At 43.1% G+C, this 15,141-nt stretch overlaps 1 protein-coding gene across 6 annotated transcripts in view; it reads right to left on the bottom strand.

Annotated features, from left to right (window-relative positions):
• The window catches only part of CAMKK1 (calcium/calmodulin dependent protein kinase kinase 1), a 382,369-nt gene extending 368,069 nt beyond the window's left edge, over positions 1–14,300 (bottom strand). For 4 of the 6 annotated variants that reach the window (XM_073615054.1, XM_073615060.1, XM_073615058.1 and 1 more), the window contains exon 1: positions 14,163–14,300. The gene's annotated coding sequence lies outside the window, so the exon portion shown is untranslated. The remainder of the gene's footprint in view (positions 1–14,162) is intronic. The other 2 variants (XM_073615059.1, XM_073615056.1) reach the window with 2 other exon arrangements.
• Between the last annotated feature and the right edge of the window lie 841 nt (positions 14,301–15,141).

Here is a 15,141-nt window from a genome sequence, read left to right as displayed (position 1 = left end):
AGTTCAGGCCCCGCGTCATCATGACAATAAAGTTTGGATCCGCCAGGTGCCTGGACCGACACCCGTCTCAGCCTCTCAGCGAGCCAATGAGAGCACCACTCCCCACCCCTCCACAGCTTAACACTCCAGTGAGCATGGGGGGTGGACAGAGAGGAGAGCTGCTGCTCTTCAGAAAGTAGCTCTCTGCTTGGTGAGCTGTGAGAACCAAGCCATCGGCGATGTGTGATGGCTCAGTTTTCAGTGCAGAGACGCCGGGGGACAGATGCAGCATCCACCTAGGCAAATATGAATCTAGAAAAAAAAATAAATAAAAACATACTCCTCTGTTAAGGATGCCGGCGGGTGCCGACTCCTTAACAAGCAACGCTAATTGAATATATTCCTTGAATAACGTGTGGTTTGAACAGGACTTGTTCAACGATTGTATTTATTTTAGTGAATTGACTTTAGAAATCAGTTTATGCGGTATTTATCGTGAATTTTTTACTAGTGTGGTAAATACTGCATAAACTGACAGTGAATTGACATTTTTTATGTCACAGGAGGTCATTGGAAAACATGTGTCACCTGATCCAATTATCAAACATGTTTTTGTTTGGGATGGGGGGGGTGAACATTTACAAGCACTTTAAGGAGGTCTTCACCCATGTTCTTGAACATGCAATATGACCGTTATGGTTCATGCACACTGCAGATCAAAGGAGAGCAAAGAAGCAAAGCTAAAAGCTTTGGAGCGCTTATTTTTTCTGCCTGGAAACTCCCTTCCATGAATAGCCAATGTGCCCATGCACACTATGGCTTTCTCAGGCATATGCTCCTACAGGTAGAAAAAAAAACACAACCCCTCACATTTTTGAGAGGAGCTAGTGCCCCAAAGAAAAAAAAAAAATCTCAAAAGAGCGCAAAGAAGCTCAAAAAACGTTTGTTCCAGCTTTATGTTTTGTATATACAGTGCTTAAAATATGCGTGTGGCAGTCCTCCGTTCTGGCAAGTTCCGGCACGAGCTGCCGGACCTTCAGCGGCTGCATGAAGGGTGAATATCGCCTAAACCGTGCAGGTTTAGGAGATATTCATTTTACCTACAGGTAAGTCTTATTATAGGCTTACCTGTAGGTAAGAATGACCAATCGGGCAATACAACTGCTTTATGAAAATACTATCTAGGAGGGTTTGTGAGAAAAAAAAAAAAAAAAAAAAAAAAAACACACTCATGCTCAAAAAAGCTCAAAGAAGCTCGAAGGAGCTTGTCAGCGAAGACTGTGAGCCAGGCCATCTCGTCAACATCAGTGCCTGACCTCACAAATGCACTTTTGGAAAAATGGTCAAACATTCCCATAGACACACTTCTAAACCTCGTGTACAGCCTTCCTAGAAGAGTTTAAGCTGTTATAACTGCAAAGGGTGGGCCAATTCAATATTGAACCCTACGGACTAAGATTTGACTGACAGCAGCAGCAGCCTATGGAACCCGCTGCTGTCTGAGTCTCCTGTGAGAGCAGAAAGATCAGGAACAGTGCTGCAGCTGGGACAGCGCTGGATTGGTGGAGGAGCCAGGTAAGTGTTTAGGGACCAGGGAGGAAGTGGGAGAGAGGCAGTGGGATGTTTGATGCTTGATAGTAAGTAATGTCGAAAAAACACAGACTTTTATAACCACTTTAAAACCCTTGCTGGTCTACGAGATCACAAAGCTATACAGTGTACAGGTCTCCAATGTCCTTTTTTAAAAATTGTTGGCAATAAATGAACTTTTTTTTTTTTTTTTAAAGAAGTGCTGTTTTTGTAGAGTTAGGCAGGTCACCAGGATTCCTTTGTGCACTGAAATACATGTTGATGCAGGTTTTGGATTTGGTGTGGATAGACCAAGGCTTGTTAATACATGCTGCCAAAGCAAAGCAATAAAATGCATGTTATATGTGGTTTGATGCACTGCATTTGTTTTCTGACATTCCAATGTGCTAAAAAAACAGGGAAAAATTCAGGTGTCGTATTGCACACTAATGCCCCGTAAACACGGTCGGATTTTCCGATGGAAAATGTGTGATAGGACCTTGTTGTCGGAAATTCCGACCGTGTGTAGGCTCCATTACACATTTTCCATCAGATTTTCCGACACACAAAGTTTGAGAGCAGGATATAAAATTTTCCGACAACAAAATCCGTTGTCGGAAATTCCAACTGTGTGTACACAAATCCGACGGACAAAGTGCCACGCATGCTCAGAATAAATAAAGAGATGAAAGCTATTGGCCACTGCCCCGTTTATAGTCCCGACGTTTAGAACGATCGGATTTTCCGACAACTTTGTGTGACCGTGTGTATGCAAGACAAGTTTGAGCCAACATCCGTTGGAAAAAATCCTAGGATTTTGTTGTCGGAATGTCCGAACAAAGTCCGACCGTGTGTACGGGGCATTATAGAGATAGGAACCGACACACTATTTAACATGGGGAAGCTGGACACAAGTTGCTACATTTCAGCACATCGCAACAAGTTTCACTGAATAAAACAAACATACTACATGCAGCAATTCTGCCATTTGGAACAGCATGCACTGGACAAAAACACACAAAGCAGAACAATTAAGTGGCCACTTTATTAGGTACACCTGTTTAATTGCTGGGTAACACAAATTGGTAATCAGCCAATCACATGGCAGCAACTCAATTCATTTACACATCTAAATGTGGTGAAGACGACTTGCTGACGCTTAAACCGAGCATCAGAATTTAAGCCTAGGTTCGCACTGCTGTGGGATTGAAATTGCGCAAGTTCAGCTGAACTCGCACAATTTCATACCCGCATGTCAGTCCAACTGTGGGGGCGATTTCAGAGACATCTGTGTGGGTTCCTGCACAGATGTCTATTGAAATCGCACCCAAAGTCGTGAAAAGTACACCAGAAACTACTTTTGGGAATCGGTGTGGCGCCGCAAAGTTGCACCGGTTCGGTCGGTGCTATTGCCGGAAATAGCCACTGATTTGGCATGCAATTTGACATGTCAAATCGCATCGATGGGAACCTGGGCTGAATGTGCCATGGTCGTTGGTGCCAGACGGGCTGGTCTGAGTATTTTAAAAACTGCTGATCTACTGGGATTTTCCTGCACAGCCATCTCTAGGGTTTACAGAGAATGGTCTGAAAAAAGAGAATCTATCCAGTGAGCGGCAGTTGTGTGGACACAAATGTCTTGTTGATGTCAGAGGAGAATGGGCCAACTGGTTCGAGATGATAGAAAGACAACAGTAACTTAAATAACCACTCATTACAACCAAGGTATGCAGATAACCATTCCTGAACACACAACACATCAAACCTTGAAGCAGATGGGCTACAGCAGCAGAAGACCACTCCTGTCAGCTAAGAACAGGAAACTGAGGCTACAATTCACACACACTCTCCATAATTGGACAACAGAAGATTGCAAAAATATTGCTTATCTGAGGAGTCACAATTTCAGCTGTGACATTCAGATGGAAGCTCAGAATTTGGTGTGAACAACATGAAAGCATGAATCCATCCTGCCTTGTATCAATAGTTCAGGCTGGTGGTGGCGGTGTAATGCTGCGGGGAATATTTTCTTGGTACACTTTGGGCCCCTTAGTACCAATTAAGCATTGTTTAAACACCACAGCCTACCTATTGTTGCTGACCATGTCCATCCAGCAGGATAATGCACCATGTCACAAAGCTCAAATCATCTCACCACTGGTTTCTTGAACATAACAATGAGATCACTGTACTCCAATGGCCTCCACAGTCACCAGAGCTCAATCCAATAGAGCACCTTTGGGATGTGGTAGAACGGGAGATTCGCATCATGGACGTGCAGCGGACAAATCTGCAGCAACTGCGTGATGCTATCATGTCACTATGGATCAAAATCTGAGGAATTTTTTCAACACCTTGTTGAATCCATGCCACGAAGAATTAAGGCAGTTCTGAAGGAACAGAAGGATCCAACCCGGTACTAGCAAGGTGTACCTAATAAAGTGGCCAGTGAGTGTACATTCCACAGATCATTTTTCTATGAACATAACTCTGCTATACCCAAGTTTCAAAATAAAACAAAACAGTAACAAAAAACATAAAATATCAAAACTGGGCGAAATATGTCATTTGTGAAATCCAGCCACTCATGCACACAGACTTCTAATGATTACCTAATCAATGGGTCAATAGGATTAGGCTATATGATTACAGCTAAGGTCATTTACATGGATAATCTACTGATTAATTCATACGGTGAGAAACAATCATTAGTGAGGAAAATCTCCTGACATAATTAGCCATTTCACTTTATGTTTATCTAAATCTTCTGGAAAATATACTTTGTAAATATATATATATATATATATATATATATATATATATATATATATATATATATATATATATATATATATATATATATACACACACACACACATACATATACACACACACATATATATATATAAACCGAAGCACCACTTATAGATGTAAAGCAGGGTTTTCCCATCTGGAGGGATCTGCAGTAGAAAACCGCACTCCGTGCTGCCACAAGGTGGTCACCAGCATATATGATGACATACTGCTACATTTCAAATGAAGCTCGTCACAGGCTGAAGGTGCAAACAAATAAATAGAGCAAATCATATTGGACCTGATCTATTGACATTTTACCTGTGTATGGGGGAAAACTCCTCTGATAGCTTGTAAGTGTCTGCTCATCAAATCTGTGGGTGAACATGAGTGTACCATAACACTATTACCTCATAAGATCCTGAATCTTGGCTCTGGCAGAAAATATAAAATATCCTTAAAATCTGGCAATACAACTACACGATCCAATTGCTTACCAATTTTTCAAACCAAATAGTTCCTACAATATATAGCAGGGGTCTCCAAACTTAACCACAAAATACTGTACATTTTACAAAAAAAGTATTACAAAATGCCCCCCCTCCAGGAGGGAATTGTCCGTCCCCCCCTTACACCCAGGAGAGTCCAACAGAGCCCCCCTTACTTCCAGAACCCGGCATAGTCCCCCCTCTTTTATCCAGGACAGCCCATCAGAGTCTCCCTCCCCCCCTTACATCCAGATAAGCCCAGCAGAATCCCCACATACATCCATGAGTGCCCAGCAGAGTCCCCCCATACTTCTGAGTGCCCAGCAGATTCCCCCCCCCTATACATCCACGAGTGCCCAGCAGAATCCCCCCCCCTATACATCCACGAGTGCCCAGCAGAATCCCCCCCCTATACATCCACGAGTGCCCAGCAGAATCCCCCCCCCATACATCCACGAGTGCCCAGCAGAGTCCCCCCCATACATCCACGAGTGCCCAGCAGAGTCCCCCCCATACATCCACGAGTGCCCAGCAGAGTCCCCCCCATACATCCACGAGTGCCCAGCAGAGTCCCCCCCATACATCCACGAGTGCCCAGCAGAGTCCCCCCCATACATCCACGAGTGCCCAGCAGAGTCCCCCCATACATCCACGAGTGCCCAGCAGAGTCCCCCCGTACATCCACGAGTGCCCAGCAGAGTCCCCCCGTACATTCACGAGTGCCCAGCAGAGTCCCCCCGTACATCCACGAGTGCCCAGCAGAGTCCCCCCGTACATCCACGAGTGCCCAGCAGAGTCCCCCCCATACATCCACGAGTGCCCAGCAGAATCCCCCCCATACATCCACGAGTGCCCAGCAGAATCCCCCCCATACATCCACGAGTGCCCAGCAGAATCCCCCCCATACATCCACGAGTGCCCAGCAGAATCCCCCCCATACATCCACGAGTGCCCAGCAGAATCCCCCCCATACATCCACGAGTGCCCAGCAGAATCCCCCCCATACATCCACGAGTGCCCAGCAGAATCCCCCCCATACATCCACGAGTGCCCAGCAGAATCCCCCCCATACATCCACGAGTGCCCAGCAGAATCCCCCCCATACATCCACGAGTGCCCAGCAGAATCCCCCCCATACATCCACGAGTGCCCAGCAGAATCCCCCCCATACATCCACGAGTGCCCAGCAGAATCCCCCCCATACATCCACGAGTGCCCAGCAGAATCCCCCCATACATCCACGAGTGCCCAGCAGAATCCCCCCCATACATCCACGAGTGCCCAGCAGAATCCCCCCCATACATCCACGAGTGCCCAGCAGAGTCCCCCCATACATCCACAAATGCCCAGCAGAGTCCCCCCATACATCCATATATGCCCAGCAGAGTCCCCCCATACATCCATATATGCCCAGCAGAGTCCCCCCCATACATCCATATATGCCCAGCAGAGTCCCCCCCATACATCCATATATGCCCAGCAGAGTCCCCCCATACATACATATATGCCCAGCAGAGTCCCCCCATACATACATATATGCCCAGCAGAATCCCCCCCCCATACATCCATATATGCCCAGCAGAATCCCCCCCCATACATCCATATATGCCCAGCAGAATCCCCCCATACATCCATATATGCCCAGCAGAATCCCCCCCATACATCCATATATGCCCAGCAGAGTCCCCCCATACATCCATATATGCCCAGCAGAATCCCCCCCCATACATCCATATATGCCCCGCAGAATCCCCCCCATACATCCATTTATGCCCAGCAGAATCCCCCCTATACATCCATATATGGCCAGCAGAATCCCCCCCATACATCCATATATGCCCAGCAGAATCCCCCCCATACATCCATATATGCCCAGCAGAATCCCCCCCATACATCCATATATGCCCAGCAGAATCCCCCCCATACATCCATATATGCCCAGCAGAATCCCCCCCATACATCCATATATGCCCAGCAGAATCCCCCCCATACATCCATATATGCCCAGCAGAATCCCCGCCATACATCCATATATGGCCAGCAGAATCCCCGCCATACATCCATATATGGCCAGCAGAATCCCCCCCATACATCTATATATGCCCAGCAGAATCCCCCCCATACATCCATATATGCCCAGCAGAGTCCCCCCCATACATCCATATATGCCCAGCAGAATCCCCCCTATACATCCATATATGCCCAGCAGAATCCCCCCCATACATCCATATATGGCCAGCAGAATCCCCCCCATACATCCATATATGCCCAGCAGAATCCCCCCCATACATCCATATATGCCCAGCAGAATCCCCCCCATACATCCATATATGCCCAGCAGAATCCCCCCCATACATCCATATATGCCCAGCAGAATCCCCGCCATACATCCATATATGCCCAGCAGAATCCCCCCCATACATCCATATATGCCCAGCAGAATCCCCCCCATACATCCATATATGCCCAGCAGAATCCCCCCCATACATCCATATATGCCCAGCAGAATCCCCCCCATACATCCATATATGCCCAGCAAAGTTTCCCCTTACATGTCATAGTGCTGCACAAGTGATTAGATAGGACAGCAGCCATTTAATGGCTTAACAGCTCAGTTGAGAGCACAGGCTGTTATCTTTCACAGCTTGCCTTCAATGTAATTGTTTTGGGAAACCACTAAACTAATGGGTTTGGTTCTGCTTTAAAATTATTCTATAATTTACATTTTACTAACTTTATTTGTCTGCAACATAAGTGAAGGTACAGTACCCAGGGACATAAGATTATCATTGCCTGATCAGGCTTGTTACTATCATATCAAACGTTAATGGTATGCCTGGCAACCACCTTTGATCTGAGCATTTTCTGGGGCCCTTCACTCATTACCTCCAGGACAAGACATGGGCCTAGGGAGTTTGTTCAGTTCTTAAACCTGCAGGCTTAGTTTAAAGTGGAATACGGTGGATCAACATCATGGGAAATACATCATTTTTTTTAGTGTACATTTAGTGTAAATATTGTGTGCAAAATAACACTATTACAGAAGTCCTGAGTATTGTTGCACAGACTGTGCCAATTACAACATGCGCCAAATCAAAAAAGTGATATGTGACAGTTTCTTTAATATCCCATAATGTGTGCCAATGCTCTATGTTAAAAACTGTTCTAAAATGTACACCAGACCACAGAGATGTAAATATTGTTATGTGGAGAGGAGAGGAGGATAGCACCTGTAGGAAGGAGAGGAGAGGTGCATGTGTATGGATACACAGCTCACTGCTATCATGCAACAAATTGTTGTACACTTTTATAACCTGATAAATTAGTGTGTATAAAGAAACTGGTGCACTTTTCTCTGTCCTCTTTCTCATGTTAATCCCCTGTAAATAAGTCATGATCATTCTGTAATTATAAATGCTACATTTTGAGATCAATGTCCCCATTATATGGATAACCTAACCTGCGGAGTATGAAATCTGCAATAAAGTGGTGCATGCTGATATATAGTATCTGATTCCTCCTGTATAGATTTGTATTGTAATGCCCCGTACACACGGTCGGACTTTGTTCGGACATTCCGACAACAAAATCCTAGGATTTTTTCGGACGGATGTTGGCTCAAACTTGTCTTGCATACACACGGTCACACAAAGTTGTCGGAAAATCCGATCGTTCTAAACGCGGTGACGTAAAACACGTACGTCGGGACTATAAACGGGGCAGTGGCCAATAGCTTTCATCTCTTTATTTATTCCGAGCATGCGTGGCACTTTGTGCATCGGATTTGTGTACGCATGATCGGAATTTCCGACAACGGATTTTGTTGTCGGAAAATTTTATATCCTGCTCTCAAACTTTGTGTGTCGGAAAATCCGATGGAAAATGTGTGATGGAGCCTACACACGGTCGGAATTTCCGACAACAAGGTCCTATCACACATTTTCTGTCGGAAAATCCGACCATGTGTATGGGGCATAAGTGTACTGTCTGCCCTCATGTTGTAAAGTGCTGCGCAAACTGTTGGCGCTATATAAATCCTGAATAATAATAATAATAATAATAAAACAGATTGCTCGGTTCATAAAGGCTTAGCTGAAATAACACTTGATGTTCTGGTCATTCTGTATTATACATTTTCAAACCAACTTTCCCATTATATTGATAACCTAATCTGCAGAGTAATAAATCTGCAATAAAGTGGGGGTATGTTGATAAATAGAATAAAATGGATTGCTCGGTTAATAAACCTGCAGACTTAGCTGGAATGAGAACACATGTTTAGGTCAAGATTATTCCGTGTAAACATTTTTAGAACAATGCCCCCTATACAGTATATGGATAACCTAATCTGTGGAGTATTAAACCTGCAATAAAGTGGTGAACATGGATAAATTTAATAAAATTGATTGCTCGGTTTATAAACCTGCAGGCTTAGCTGAAACGAGAACACATGTTTAGGTCATGATCATTCTGTATTCTTCATTTTTAGAGCAATGTCCCCAATGCATGGATAATCTAATCCGTGGAGTATTAAACCTGCAATAAAGTGGTGAATGTGGATAGATTTAATAAAACTGATTGCTCAGTTCATAAACCTGCAGGCTTAGCTTAAAACAAGAACACATGTTTAGGTCATGATCATTCTGCATTATACATTTTTAGAGCAACGTCCCCAATATATAGATAGCCTAATCTGGGGAGTATTTAACCTGCAATAAAGTGGTGTATGCTAAAAGATATAGTAAAACGGACTGCACAGTTCATAAACCTGCCGGCTTAGTTTAACACAAAAACACATGTTTAGGTCATGATCATTCTGCCTTATACATTTTTAAAGTAATGTCCCCATTCTATCTGCAGAGTAAAGTGGGCTATATTAATAGTTATTAAACAGATTGCTCAATTCATAAACCTGCAGGCTTAGCTGATTGTAAGACATGTTTATGTCATGACCATTCTGTATTCTAAATTTTTAGACCAACATCCCCATTATATGGATACTTTATTATATGGAGTATTACATTTGCAATAATGTTGTCTGTGCTCATAAACAGAATAAAACAGATTGCTCAATTCATAAACCTGCAGGCTTAGCTGAAATGGTAAGGCATGTTTATGTCATGACCATTCTGTAGTCTACATTTTTAGACCAATACCCCCGTCATATGGATACCCCATTACGCGGAGTATTAAATCTGCAATAAAGTGTTGTATGCTGATAAATAGAATAAAACAAATTGCTCAGGCTTAGCCAAAACATGAACACTTTTATGTCATGATCATTCTGTGTTATATTTTTAGAGCAATGTCCTCATTCTATCTGCGGAGTAAAGTGGGCTATATTATTAACTATAAAACTGATTGCTCAATTCATGAACGTGCAAGCTTAGCTGAAATGGTAAGGCATGTTTGGGTCACGATCATTCTGCATTTTTAGACCCACATCCACATTATAATAATACCCTATTATGTGGAGCATTAAATCTGCAATAAAGTGGTCCATGCTGATAAATAGAATAAAACAGATTGCTCAGTTCATAAACCTGCAGGCTTAGCTGAAACAAGAACACTTTTATGTTTCAGACCAAGATTCCCATTATATGATCATTCTGTATTGTACATTTTCAGACCACGGTTCCCATAATATAATCATTCTGGATTGTACAATTTTCAGACCAAGGTTCCCATTATATGATCATTCTGTATTGTACATTTTCAGACCACGGTTCCCATAATATAATCATTCTGGATTGTACAATTTTCAGACCAAGGTTCCCATTATATGATAATTCTGTATTGTACATTTTCAGACCAAGGTTCCCATAACCTAATCTGCTGAGTAATAAACCTGCAATACAGTGGGGTATGCTGATAAATAGAATAAAAGGGATTGCTCAGTCCATAAACCTGCAGCCTTAGCTAGAAAAAGACCAAAATGTTTAGGTCATGATTATTCTGTATTCTATATTTTTAGAGCAATGTCCCAAATATATGGATAAATTAATCTGCGGTGTATTAAAACTGTGATAAAGTGGGGTATGCTGATACATAGAATAAAGGAGATTGCTAAATGCACAAAACTGCAGGCTTAGCTGAAACAAAAACACATGTTTATGCTCGGATTGTTCTGTTTTATAAATTTTCCGACAAAGGTCTCCATTATTTGGATAAACTAATCTACAATAAAGACAAATAGATATAAATCATGCATAGATAAGTGCAAACAACTGAAAGCCCTCATGCCAGTGGTGCTGTTCTCCAGCATAGCAGTCTTAGAGGATTATCAGCACATTGAGCCGATCGATAGCTCTCATCTATGCACACATTCCCTGGATGATCCTCTCCCCATGTGATCAGAGAAATCCCCCAATCTCCGCATCCAGAATGAGGAGGAAATGAGGAGGAAACGAGGACAATGACGTTGGCTGTACTATAACCGGCCAGACAAGTTTATGTAGGAGGATCATCTGATATGAAGTCTCATCCCTCCTGGTGAGGGTGCAGCGGGGATATCCCTGGGCTATGCTGCATTGGGTGGAGAATCTGCATTAATCAATGATCATTGGAGGAGATCTGTATTAATTATCAATGATCATTGGAGGAGATCTGTATTAATCATCAATGATTAGAGTTGCCACCTCATCCCTTTAAATTACACAGGTTCTGAGGCTAATTAAATGCAGATAAGACACCGAGTGAGTTTAATTACCACCTTAATTAGCCTCAGAACCTGTGTTATTAATATGTGTTCGGGATTAAAGGGATGAGGTGGAAACCACATCAATGATCCTTGGAGGAGACCTGTATCAATCATCACTGATCACTGGAGGAGACCTGTATTAATCGTCACTGATCACTGGAGGAGATCTGTATTAATCGTCACTGATCACTGGAGGAGACCTGTATTAATCGTCACTGATCACTGGAGGAGACCTGTATTAATCGTCACTGATCATTGGAGGAGACCTGTATTAATCGTCACTGATCATTGGAGGAGACCACCTGTATTAATCGTCACTGATCATTGGAGGAGACCACCTGTATTAATCGTCACTGATCATTGGAGGAGGAGATCTGTATTAATCGTCACTGATCATTGGAGGAGGAGATCTGTATTAATCGTCACTGATCATTGGAGGAGGAGATCTGTATTAATCATCACTGATCATTGGAGGAGGAGACCTGTATTAATCGTCACTGATCATTGGAGGAGGAGATCTGTATTAATCGTCACTGATCATTGGAGGAGACCTGTATTAATCGTCACTGATCATTGGAGGAGACCTGTATTAATCGTCACTGATCATTGGAGGAGACCTGTATTAATCGTCAATGATCATTGGAGGAGACCTGTATTAATCGTCAATGATCATTGGAGGAGACCTGTATTAATCGTCAATGATCATTGGAGGAGACCTGTATTAATCGTCACTGATCACTGGAGGAGACCTGTATTAATCGTCACTGATCATTGGAGGAGACCTGTATTAATCGTCACTGATCATTGGAGGAGACCACCTGTATTAATCGTCACTGATCATTGGAGGAGGAGATCTGTATTAATCGTCACTGATCATTGGAGGAGGAGATCTGTATTAATCGTCACTGATCATTGGAGGAAGAGATCTGTATTAATCATCACTGATCATTGGAGGAGGAGATCTGTATTAATCGTCACTGATCATTGGAGGAGGAGACCTGTATTAATCGTCACTGATCATTGGAGGAGGAGATCTGTATTAATCGTCACTGATCATTGGAGGAGACCTGTATTAATCGTCACTGATCATTGGAGGAGACCTGTATTAATCGTCACTGATCATTGGAGGAGACCTGTATTAATCGTCAATGATCATTGGAGGAGACCTGTATTAATCGTCAATGATCATTGGAGGAGATCTGTATTAATCGTCACTGATCATTGGAGGAGATCTGTATTAATCATCAATGATCATTGGAGGAGATCTGTATTAATCGTCACTGATCATTGGAGGAGACCTGTATTAATCGTCAATGATCACTGGATGAGACCTGTATTAATCGTCACTGATCATTGGAGGAGATTTGTATTAACCAATGATCACTGGATGAGACCTGTATTAATCGTCAATGATCACTGGATGAGACCTGTATTAATCGTCAATGATCACTGGATGAGACCTGTATTAATCGTCAATGATCACTGGATGAGACCTGTATTAATCGTCAATGATCACTGGATGAGACCTGTATTAATCGTCAATGATCACTGGATGAGACCTGTATTAATCGTCAATGATCACTGGATGAGACCTGTATTAATCGTCAATGATCACTGGAGGAGACCTGTATTAATCGTCAATGATCACTGGAGGAGACCTGTATTAATCATCACTGATCATTGGAGGAGATCTGTATTAATCAATGATCACTGGATGAGACCTGTATTAATCGTCAATGATCACTGGAGGAGACCTGTATTAATCATCACTGATCATTGGAGGAGATCTGTATTAATCAATGATCACTGGATGAGACCTGTATTAATCGTCAATGATCACTGGAGGAGACCTGTATTAATCATCACTGATCATTGGAGGAGACCTGTATTAATCATCACTGATCATTGGAGGAGACCTGTATTAATCAATGATCATTGGAGGAGATCTGTATTAATCATCACTGATCATTGGAGGAGATCTGTATTAATCAATGATCATTGGAGGAGATCTGTATTAATCAATGATCATTGGAGGAGATCTGTATTAATCAATGATCATTGGAGGAGACCTGTATTATTGGGGAAATATCTGCTGAACTTCACCCCAACCTGCATACAAATGACTGCAGGATCCGAGCCAGCACAGCAAAATATCAGATTAAACTACGATGAGGATAAGCAGCTCTTCCATCCAGATGAAGAAGAAAATGTAATTATTTCTAGCAGATCGCATGCAAATAAAATCCGAGAAAACACAGGACGGATCGATCTGTATGGAAATAAGGGCAGACGTGTTGTGCAATCAATCAGCCCTTTATTCAGAATATACAGATCGCTGTCAATATAAAAAGCCTGTTGTCACCTCCATATATAAGTGACAGGTGACATTTATTATAAGGATGAAGGTTTTCAAGGAGGGGGACCATTGAGTCCATCAATCCTCAGCTGATCCCCAGGATTGTATTGATGATCCAGAGGTGCAGGCACGTTTCCTCTAGCTGTGTTCTGCAGTGTATACACATGTATTAGTCTACTCCATCCACCCCATGTGTTCTCCCAGTACATCCATACAGCCCATGCTGGAATCCGTGCCCTCTCCCCTCCCCAGCCCCCAATAGTAATAGAAGTCTCACCTGTGCGGCTGCTGTGCACACACCGGCATCTGCAACCTCCCCGCTCCCCGGCTATACATGTCAATGTGCCTGTGTTTGCACTGGCTCCACAACTCCTGCCCCTCAGCCAATCAGCAGCCTTCTAGCAAAAGCTGCCTGTCAGCTTGAGTATGGGATTATGCTATGCTCTCTCCTAGTGGCTGGAGGCACGGAGACATTCTATTGACTCTTTGTAGCAGCAGCTGAGATGTGCTTGATGGGAGGAAGGCATCCCCAGCTTTCCTTTAGCAGTGCAGACACTTGCTGCACTATATACAACTGATAGAAAAAGTCTACACACCCCTGTAAAAATTCCAGGTTGTAAAAAAAAAAAAAAAAAAAAAAAAAAAATCAGCTCAAGATCAATTTTTCCACCTTATAATGTGACCTATAATCTGTGCAATTCAATAAGGGTTAGTTCTTCTTTACCAAAAAACTGCCTATGCAGATAAGAGGTGTTGGGGATGAAAACACACTGTGCAGCTCTGACTAAAATTGAATTCAAATGAATTCTCTTAACCACTTGCCTACTGGGCACTTTCACCCCCTTCCTGCCCAGACCAATGTTCAGCTTTCAGCGCTGTCACTCTTTGAATGACAATTGCGCGGTCATGCAACACTGTACCCATAAGATATATATTTTTTTTTAATAGCTGAAAAAATAATAATTTTGTAAACAGGTCATTTTGCTCCTTCACTGATGTGCTCTAATGAGGCTGCACCAATAGGCACTGATGAGGCAGCACTGATGGGCACTGATGAGGCTGCCCCAATAGGCACTGATGAGGTGGTGCTGGTGGGCACTGATGAAGTTGCACTGAAGAGGAGGCACTGATGAGGCAGCACTGATGAGGCAGCACTGGTGGGCACTGATGAGGTTACACTAATGAGGCGGCACTGATGAAGCTGTACTGATGGGCACTAATGAGGCTGCATTGATAGACACTGATGAAGCAGCACT

Source organism: Aquarana catesbeiana, linkage group LG02 (genome assembly GCF_042186555.1).
Source record: "Aquarana catesbeiana isolate 2022-GZ linkage group LG02, ASM4218655v1, whole genome shotgun sequence".
Classification (NCBI taxonomy): Eukaryota; Metazoa; Chordata; class Amphibia; order Anura; family Ranidae; genus Aquarana; species Aquarana catesbeiana.
This window is presented reverse-complemented; position numbering and strand designations above follow the sequence as displayed.